Source organism: Rhinoderma darwinii, chromosome 1, assembly GCF_050947455.1.
Source record: "Rhinoderma darwinii isolate aRhiDar2 chromosome 1, aRhiDar2.hap1, whole genome shotgun sequence".
NCBI classification, from domain to species: Eukaryota; Metazoa; Chordata; class Amphibia; order Anura; family Rhinodermatidae; genus Rhinoderma; species Rhinoderma darwinii.
Genome location: NC_134687.1, coordinates 639,227,927 through 639,238,117, shown reverse-complemented (window position 1 = coordinate 639,238,117; position 10,191 = coordinate 639,227,927). Strand labels below are relative to the sequence as shown.

At 47.2% G+C, this 10,191-nt stretch overlaps 1 non-coding gene across 1 annotated transcript; it reads right to left on the bottom strand.

Moving 5' to 3' along the window:
- Positions 1–9,748: 9,748 nt before the first annotated feature.
- On the bottom strand, positions 9,749–9,830 carry TRNAL-CAA (transfer RNA leucine (anticodon CAA)). The gene has a single exon. It is a non-coding gene; the product is annotated as a tRNA-Leu (tRNA).
- Positions 9,831–10,191: the final 361 nt, after the last annotated feature.

The following is a 10,191-nucleotide window of genomic DNA, read 5'->3' as shown; positions in this document are numbered from 1 at the left end:
GCTGTCAAATGACGGCGCGTAACTAGACGCCCGCGTCAAAGAAGTGACCTGTCACTTCTTTGGCCGTAATTGGAGCCGCTATTCATTGACTCCAATGAATAGCAGCGCTAATTACGGCCGTAATTGACGCGGCGTTCAAGCGCCTGCACATGCCGGTACGGCTGAAATTACGGGGATGTTTTCAGGCTGAAACATCCCCGTAATTTCAGCCGTTACGGACCCCCGCCGTGTGAACATACCCTTACTGTGTGAATGCTGGGGACGGGTCTCTGGTCTCTTGTTTCTTACTGTGTGAGATGCTGGGGACGGGTCTCTGGTCTTTTCCCATTCTTACTGTGTGAGATGCTGGGGACGCGTCTCTCTTCTCTTCTGATTCTTACTGTGTGAGATGCTGGGGACATGTCTCTCGTCTCTTCTGAGTCTTACTGTGTGAGATGCTGGGGAAGCGTCTCTCTTCTCTTCTGATTCTTACTGTGTGAGATGCTGGGGACATGTCTCTCGTCTCTTCTGAGTCTTACTGTGTGAGATGCTGGGGACGCGTCTCTCGTCTCTTCTGATTCTTACTGTGTGAGATGCTGGGGACGTGTCTCTCGTCTCTTCTGATTCTTACTGTGTGAGATGCTGGGGACGTGTCTCTCGTCTCTTCTGATTCTTACTGTGTGAGATGCTGGGGACGTGTCTCTCGTCTCTTCTGATTCTTACTGTGTGAGATGCTGGGGACGGGTCTCTCGTTTCTTCTGATTCTTACTGTGTGAGATGCTGGGGACGTGTCTCGTCTCTTCTGATTCTTACTGTGTGAGATGCTGGGGACGGGTCTCTCGTTTCTTCTGATTCTTACTATGTGAGATGCTGGGGACGTGTCTCTCGTCTCTTCTGATTCTTACTGTGTGAGATGCTGGGGACGGGTCTCTCGTTTCTTCTGATTCTTACTATGTGAGATGCTGGGGACGTGTCTCTCGTCTCTTCTGATTCTTACTGTGTGAGATGCTGGGGACGGCTCTCTCGTTTCTTCTGATTCTTACTATGTGAGATGCTGGGGACGTGTCTCTCGTCTCTTCTGATTCTTACTGTGTGAGATGCTTGAGACGCGTCTCTCGTTTCTTCTTATTCTTACTGTGTGAGATGCTGGGGCCGTGTCTCTCGTCTCTTCTGATTCTTACTGTGTGAGATGCTGGGGACGACTCTCATCTCTTCTGACTCTTACTGTGTGAGATGCTGGGGACGGTTCTCTCGTCTTTGCTGATTCTTACTGTGTGAGATACTGGGGATGGGTCTCTCTTCTGATTCTTACTGTGTGAGATGCTGGGGACGTGTCTGTCGTCTCTGCTGATTCTTACTGTGTGAGATGCTGGGGACGGGTCTCTCGTCTCTTCTGATTCTTACTGTGTGAGATGACGGGGACGTGTCTCTCGTCTCTTCTGATTCTTACTGTGTGAGATGCCGGGGACGTGTCTCTTGTCTCTTCTGATTCTTACTGTGTGAGATGCTGGAGACGGGTCTCTCGTCTCTTCAGATTCTTACTGTGTGAGATACTGGGGACGGGTCTTTCGTCTCTTCTGATTCTTACTGTGTGAGATACTGGGGACGGGTCTCTCGTCTCTTCTGATTCTGACTGTGTGAGATGCCGGGGACGGGTCTATCGTCTCTTCTGATTCTTACTGTGTGAGATGCTGGGGACGTGTCTCTCGTCTCTTCTTATTCTTACTTTGTGACATGCTGGGGACGTCTCTCATATCTTCTGATTCTTACTGTGTGGGATGCTGGGAATGTGTCTCTTCTGATTCTTACTGTGTGAGATGCTTGGAACGTGTCTCTTGTCTCTTCTGATTCTTACTGTGTGAGATACTGGGGACGGGTCTCTCGTCTCTTCTGATTCTTACTGTGTGAGATGCTGGGGACGGGTCTCTGGTCTCTTCTGATTCAACCTATGTGAGATGCTGGGGACGGGTCTCTGGTCTCTTCTGATTCTTACTATGTGAGATGCTGGGGACGGGTCTCTCGACTCTTCTGATTCTTACTGTGTGAGATGTAGGGGACGGGTCTCTCTCGTCTCTTCTGATTCTTACTGTTTGAGATGCTGTGGACACGTCTCTCGTCTCTTCTGATTCTTACTGTGTGAGATGCTGGGGACGTGTCTCTCGTCTCTTCTGATTCTTACTGTGTGAGATGCTGGGGACGTGTCTCTCGTCTCTTCTGATTCTTACTGTATGAGATGCTGGGGACGGGTCTCTCGTCTCTTCTGATTCTTACTGTGTGAGATGCTGGGGACGGGTCTCTCGTTTCTTCTAATTCTTACTATGTGAGATGCTGGGGACATGTCTCTCGTCTCTTCTGATTCTTACTGTGTGAGATGCTTGGGACGTGTCTCTCGTCTCTTCTGATTCTTACTGTGTGAGATGCTGGGGACGTCTCTCATCTCTTCTGATTCTTACTGTGTGAGATGCTGGGAACGTGTCTCTTCTGATTCTCACTGTGTGAGATGCTGGGGACGTGTCTCTCGTCTCTTCTGATTCTTACTGTGTGATATACTGGGGACGGGTCTATCGTCTCTTCTGATTCTTACTGTGTGAGATGCTGGGGACGTGTCTCTCGTCTCTTCTTATTCTTAATGTGTGAGATTCTGGGGACAGGTCTCTCGTCTCTTCTGATTCTTACTGTGTGAGATGCTGGGGACGTTTCTCTCGTCTCTTCTGATTCTTACTGTGTGAGATGCTGGGGACGTGTCTCTCGTCTCTTCAGATTCTTACTGTGTGAGATGCTGGGGACGGGTCTCTCGTCTCTTCTGAATTTTACTGTGTGAGATGCTGGGGACGGGTCTCTGGTCTCTTCTGACTCTTACTGTGTGAGATGCTGGGGACGTGTCTCTCGTCTCTTCTGACTCTTACTGTGTGAGATGCTGGAGACGTGTCTCTCGTCTCTTCTGATTCTTACTGTGTGAGATGCTGGGGACGCGTCTCTCGTCTCTTCTGATTCTTACTGTGTGATATACTGGGGACGGGTCTATCGTCTCTTCTGATTCTTACTGTGTGAGATGCTGGGGACGTGTCTCTCGTCTCTTCTTATTCTTAATGTGTGAGATTCTGGGGACAGGTCTCTCGTCTCTTCTGATTCTTACTGTGTGAGATGCTGGGGACGTTTCTCTCGTCTCTTCTGATTCTTACTGTGTGAGATGCTGGGGATGTGTCTCTCGTCTCTTCAGATTCTTACTGTGTGAGATGCTGGGGACGGGTCTCTCGTCTCTTCTGAATTTTACTGTGTGAGATGCTGGGGACGGGTCTCTGGTCTCTTCTGACTCTTACTGTGTGAGATGCTGGGGACGTGTCTCTCGTCTCTTCTGACTCTTACTGTGTGAGATGCTGGGGACGTGTCTCTCGTCTCTTCTGATTCTTACTGTGTGAGATGCTGGGGACGCGTCTCTCGTCTCTTCTGTTTCTTACTGTGTGAGATGCTGGGGATGTGTCTCTGGTCTCTTCTGTTTCTTACTGTGTGAGACGCTGGGGACGTGTCTCTCGTCTCTTCTGATTCTTACTGTGTGAGATGCTGGGAACATGTCTCTTCTGTTTCTTACTGTGTGAGATGCTGGGGACGGGTCTCCCTTCTCTTCTGATTCTTACTGTGTGAGATACTGGGGACGTGTCTCTCGTCTCTTCTGATTCTTACTGTGTGCGATGCTGGGGACGTGTCTCTCGTCTCTTCTGATTCTTACTGTGTGAGATGCTGGGGACGTGTCTCTCGTCTCCTGATTCTTGCTGTGTGCGATGCTGGGGACGTGTCTCTCGTCTGTTCTGATTCTTACTGTGTGAGATGCTGAAGACGTGTCTCTCCTGATTCTTACTGTGTGAGATGCTGGGGACGTGTCTCTCGTCTCTTCTGATTCTTACTGTGTGAGATGCTGCGGGCGTGTCTCTAGTCTCTTCTGATTCTTACTGTGTGAGATGCTGGGGACGTGTCTCTCCTCTCTTCTGATTCTTCCTGTGTGAGATGCTGGGGACGTGTCTCGTCTCTTCTGATTCTTCCTGTGTGAGATGCTGGGGACGTGTCTCTCGTCTCTTCTGATTCTTAGTTTGTGAGATGCTGGGGACGTGTCTCTCGTCTCTTCTGATTCTTACAGTGTGAGATGCTGGGGACGGGTCACTCTTGTCTATTCTGATGTTTTATTTCCCATTTCATGTATTTTTTATGGGTCCCTCCGGGGCCTTTATTGTTCTATGCTTCCGATTTCCATAGTCATATGATCCTGGTATTGTTTTCTATAACTGTTTGTGTTTCCCTTTTATCCCAGGTCCTTCCTTGCCTCTCCTTTCCTCGGACCAGCGTCTCTCCATCTTGCTGTTATACCACGGGATTCCCTGCTCACTGAGACAGCAGAACCTAACAACTTTTTGCCGTTCCACACCCGGATCACTCCTTCAGGAATAAAATTCAAACTTATTACTCTCACCCACAAAGCTCTCCATAGTGTTGCACCTCCTTACATCTCCTCCCTCATCTCTGTCCACCACCCTACTCGGGCTCTACGTTCTGCCAACGACCTTAGATTAAAATCCTCCATAATCCGAACCTCCCACTCCTGTCTCCAAGATTTTTCTCGTGCTGCACCAGTCCTTTGGAATGCGCTACCCCAGACAATCAGATTAATTCCCAATATCCAGTTTTAAACGTGCCCTGAAATCACATGTATTTAGACAGGCCTATAACATTCTCTAATCTGACTCCTTTCCATGGCCCCCCTTTGAGATTAGTCATCAGAATAAGATTCCGTAACACTCCTTCTCTTCATGTCAGTCATACACGGATACTGGCTGGTGACCGGTTCATGCAGCTTTATGTGTACCACCCAATGTGTATAAAAATGGCTGGACTACTGTACAGAACAAACACTGTTACACTTTGTGTCTCCTTTATTTCCTCATAGATAGTAAGCTCTTGCGAGCAGGGTCCTCACTCCTCAGGTTTGAATTGTAAATTAACTTTGTCACTATGTAATGTCTGTAATATGTTGGCGCTATATAAATAAAGATTATTATTATTAAATAAAGATTATGATTAGGAATAGGATAGCACATTTCATAGCACTTCTGATGCACCTACCAACACACTACCTACATTACGAATGGTCAGCTGGAATGTTGCCGGTCTTAACACTGTAGTCAAGAGCAAGAAGAAGGTTATTTTACATCTGAAGAGCTTACACCCGCATATTGTGTTCTTGCAAATGACACATTGGAGAGGGAGACGTGGGCTCTATAAAGGCTCCTTGACTTTTATTCTGCTTTATATACCTGTAAATCTAGAGGGGTGGCGACCCTCTTCCATAAATCCCTAACTCTTGACGTTTCTGACACGTACTCGGACACTGACAGATGTTTTTTATATATTGACATCACGATGAATACCCATCGCTGTGGCGGAACGGGTGACGGTTACAGGCATTGTACCCAAATACAGGTTAAGCCTGCCGCAAACCGTCGCACTCCCGCCATCCGGGTGCCATAGCTTAGATGGCGCCCGGTGCTAGATGGGGATATGTCCCCTCAAACTGCATTACGTTATGTTTGATAACCAGTTGATTTGTATTGTATTGTATTCAGTGCTGCTTCACTGTCCTCCCCCTCTAGGGTTAATCTTACACTGAAGGAGAATGAGTCACAGACTGAGAGCGGGAACTTGTGTAATGTAAATAAGAAAAAGGAGGGGGCCTGTTTCCTGAGGGAGGGGTGAGTGAGGGATATAGTGGTGCTGGAAGATTTCTCAGTTTAGTTGCTGCCCAGGAGAGGATGAGATAGCAGTGTGAGCTGCAGGCAGGGGCTGTCTACCTCAGAGATGGTACCTGACCTAGGGACAGTAATAGAGGACAAGTGCTGGAGTCCCATCTAACTAAGGAGGATCTGCAGACACCCCAAAGGATGAAAGGTACAGTGGAGAGACCCCATAGTGAGGTAGCCTGTCCCATCCAGCCCAGAGGGGAGAAGCAGCGATGCATTGGTTCTGTGTGTGTCTGTCTCTGTTAATAAATGCGCCGCTGTGGCTTGTCCCCTGTTAATCTGTGTCGCCTGAATCTATCGCCCACATTCTCTTGGCGTAAACCGACCCCCACTGACCCGGTTTCGCCACAATCGCTATAGTCTTCTTAATGTATACGCCCCCACCCATCCTGATGTAGAATTTTATTCTTCTACTTTAATTGTGGGCAGTGATTTTAACCTGACTCTCAAACTTCTGAAGTTGATAGATCTAATCCTATCAACCAATACTGAATAATGTCCCGTCCCCACCTTTCTTTTGTCTAGCTTCATAAATATCTATTTAAACATTCCATTACCTTACGTTTCATTATGTCACTACCCCTCGTATAGATATAAGCTGTTTTGAATATGTTCAAATAACAGAATACAAATACACGTAATTGTTTTTTCTCACCACAGATTGTTAGCTGGTAACAAACAATGTTCTTTTTCCGAGATTTTCATTAATATTGTTTTTACATTATATAACAACGCATCATTTACTGACCTAGCACCACAGGGCCTCTCTATGGCGGTCTTTTTAACTATCAAAACCACTGCTGTGACATGACATTGCTTATGTGTTTTTAGACTGACGAAGAGACGGGTTCGGTCTCGAAACACGTTGTGTTTTTAAAAGACCGACATAAATCGATGGACTTTTAATTCACTGTTTTAAGGCCTTTTTCGTTCATTTAAATTTATTAATTTGACAAATCAGAAAAAAAAACTGCAACAAAAATCTATTATCTTCAACGAGGGACAGCGCCAAGAACGAAATCCTTTTTTCCTGTTTAATTTCTACAAAAACTCTACATTGACAGTGCCCTGGTGGCCCCCATATGGATTCCAGGCTGCAGTGTCTTCTCACATAGATATACACTATAGGATGTTGTGCTACTAGCACAACGTCATCAGGTGAGCACAACCAAATCACCCCTGCTTTGTCTCCAGAAACTTTGAATGATACACTATGTGCACCATGTACTCTTTTTCTTTTAAATAGAACTGGGAGAAGACATTCAAAATAGCCCACAGAGCCTACATCTCCTCTCCCAGGGGATTTCTCATGGGGAAAATCAGACGTTGGAACAGCACTCCTCTGTCTTCTGGGTCCAAGGATGATTCACCTTGTAGTAGGGTGACTGGAAGATCGTGACCCTCTTCTCGTGTCCCTATTTCATCCTCACTATGGTGTGTTGCTTCTTCCTGCCTGTCCCTACACTACTGCACAGGCTTTTTCCTTCCACCCCGCCGTCCTTCCCGCATGTGACGTCATGACGACACCTCGTGACTCCGTCACGCTCCCTCACACACAGAGTGAGTAAGCACATAGTAAGCGCCATTGTCATGGCGCATGACGCGGTCAGTGTCATCGTCATGGCAACATCGGCGCTTCTTCTAGTTCGGGAACTCCTGAACCCATCTCCCTAAGCTGCTGGCACGGTTTCCCTGTGCTGCAGGGCAGAAGAGGGCTGTCCCTCCAACACTTCCCCCTAGATTAACAAGTGCAGTCCTCTGCACTAAACTTCATAGTCCTGTAAGTAGCCCGGCTACCTGCCACGATTATTCCTCTTTGGGTAGCGTGAATCGGAATTCCCATCAGGAGCAGTAGTATACCCAAGTCCTGCCAACTCTCTTGAAGACTGATGGCCGAGATGTCAGTTCCGTTTTGCAGGAACACCACCCACCAATCATGCTCTGCATTTGCTGGTGGGGGATCTTCCCATGTCTCTTGTCCAGGGAATGGAGTGACGTCAGGTGCTGGAAACGTACAGGGTCGTAACAGATTTCTGCTTGGTCCATCTTAATCTCTGGTCGTACCTTGTACACGGGAAACTCGGGGTCTGGCCGCTTCACTACCATATATGGCGGTCTTTCCCAGCAGGGTACAAATTTACCTCCTCTGGCTGTTTTCCGATTCCGTATCAACACTCGGTCTCCCGGATGAAAGGCTCGTTGATGTTCACTCTCCCTTGTCGACAATTCCAGTGTGATACCTTTCTCCATGTCATTCTTTGCTATATTTAGCCATCTGTGGTGCTCTCGTACACTGTCTAACGGGGATCTTTCTTTCACTGCTCCGGAGTTTCCAATAGAAGGTCTAATGGTAGCCTACTAGGGCGGCCAAACAGCAGTTGATAGGGTGTGTATCCTGTGGTTCAGTGTACTGTATGATTATAGACCCAGACAAGGTCCTCCACGTAGTCGGGCCACCGTTCCTGCCACTCGTCCCCTAGGGTTCTCAGAAGGCCGAGAAGCATGCAGTTGAACCGCTCAAATGCTCTGTTACCTTGTGGATGGTATGGTGTGGTATTTGACTTCTTGATTCTATGCATGACGCACAATTGTCGGACAAGCTCTGCTTCAAAGTTTGGTCCATGGTCTGACAGCACCCGTTTCTGGCAACCGTAAAGACGGATACCATGCTTCCATAGAGCAGTCGCTTTTGTCAGCGCCATCTGATCTCATGTCGGAACCACCACAGCAAACTTGAAGAAGTGGTCGACACAGACCAAGGCATATTTAGAGCCAGATGTGACTTCTTGGATGGTGAGGAAGTAGACCGTCAGTAATTCTAACGGCTCACTTGTTTTGATAATCATAGGTTCTTCCAGCGGCTCGGCAGCTTTATGCACTGTACAGGTTTCACATTCTTTGTAGAACTGTCGGACTTTCTCTGCTAGTCCCGGTGAGTAGAAATAATTACGAGCTAATTGAAGGGTTTTATCCACAACGAAGTGCCCACCTTTGTCATGCATCCATCGACACACTGGTTCCACGTCTAGTTTTGGTAGTATCAACTGCGACATGTCCCAGTGCTCCCGCGAGTTCCACACTCGCCGATATGAGGATATGTTCACATGCAGTGGTTTCAGACATAATTCGGGTGTTTTACGCCTCGAATTACGCCTGATACAACGACCCTAATACGCCTACAAACATCTGCCCATTGCTTTCAATGGGAATTACGATGTTCTGTTCCCACAAGCCTTTATTTTATACGTCGCTGTCAAAATCTGGCGTGTAAAATGACGGCTCGTCAAAAGAAGTGCAGGACCCTTCTTGGGACGTATTTGGAGGCATTTTTCATTGACTTCATTGAAAAACAGCTCCAAAAAACGGACGTAAAAAAACACAGCGAAAAACGCGCGTTGTTAAAAAAAACATCTGAAAAGCAGGAGCTGTTTTTGCCTGAAAACAGCTCTGTAGTTTCAAACGTTTTTGCTCATTGCGTGTGAACATACCCTAACAGTCCATCCCTGTACTCCAAACGTTCTGTCACCCTTACTATAGCGTCTTGCTCCTTCATGCCTCTCCCTACACTCCTGTACAGGCTTTTTCCTTCCGCCCCACCCTCCTTATTCCCGCACGTGACGTTGTGACGACTCCCCGTAACTCCATCACGCTCCCTCACACACAGAGCCGACGGAGGCCTTCCTCTTTCGCTCTGCATAGTAAGCGCCGTTGTCTTGGTGCTGTCAGTGTCATGCTGTACTCCCTAACCCATCCCCCTAAGCTGCCAGCCCGCTGTCCCTGACAGAGACAAGGCTGTCCCTCTAACAGGGCTCTGAGCAGCAAATTGCTTTACAGAAAGAGACAGGTCTTATCTTAGTTTTCTGAGGATGAGAAAACTTGGAAAACTGCATTTTAATAAGTTTATGAGACAGGAAAGGCTCAAAGTGAAACTAAAGGAGTTCATGTTTCAGGAAGGTTTTTTCCGCTCTCTTTATATAATTTTTCGCAGTGAACAGGATTTGAACCTGCACAGGGAAACCCCATTGGATTTTGAGTTCAACGCCTTAACCACTTGGCCATCACAGCTTATACTCGCTTTCTTTTCTCTGAAATCTTCTATGAACTGTAGCTCAGGGGCAAGGCCTCAAATATTGGATCAGGCTTTTGATTGGTGAATTAGACCTAATGAATGTCAATGAGTATTTTATAAGACGTAAGTCATATACTAAGTAATCTGACCCTATTTGACACAGCTTTAAAGCATAGACATGAAGCATAGACATATCAAGTAAATTGCCCCCAGTCTATCCCTGCACTTCTAGAACTATTTGAGGAACTCTGCCCACTATCCCAGTGCCTGAGTAATGCTGTACTAACCTAGTCTTGGCCTGCGAAGGTTTTGTATCCTGTGTCCATGACCAGTCGGTGTCCTGTGGCCGTTTCCAGT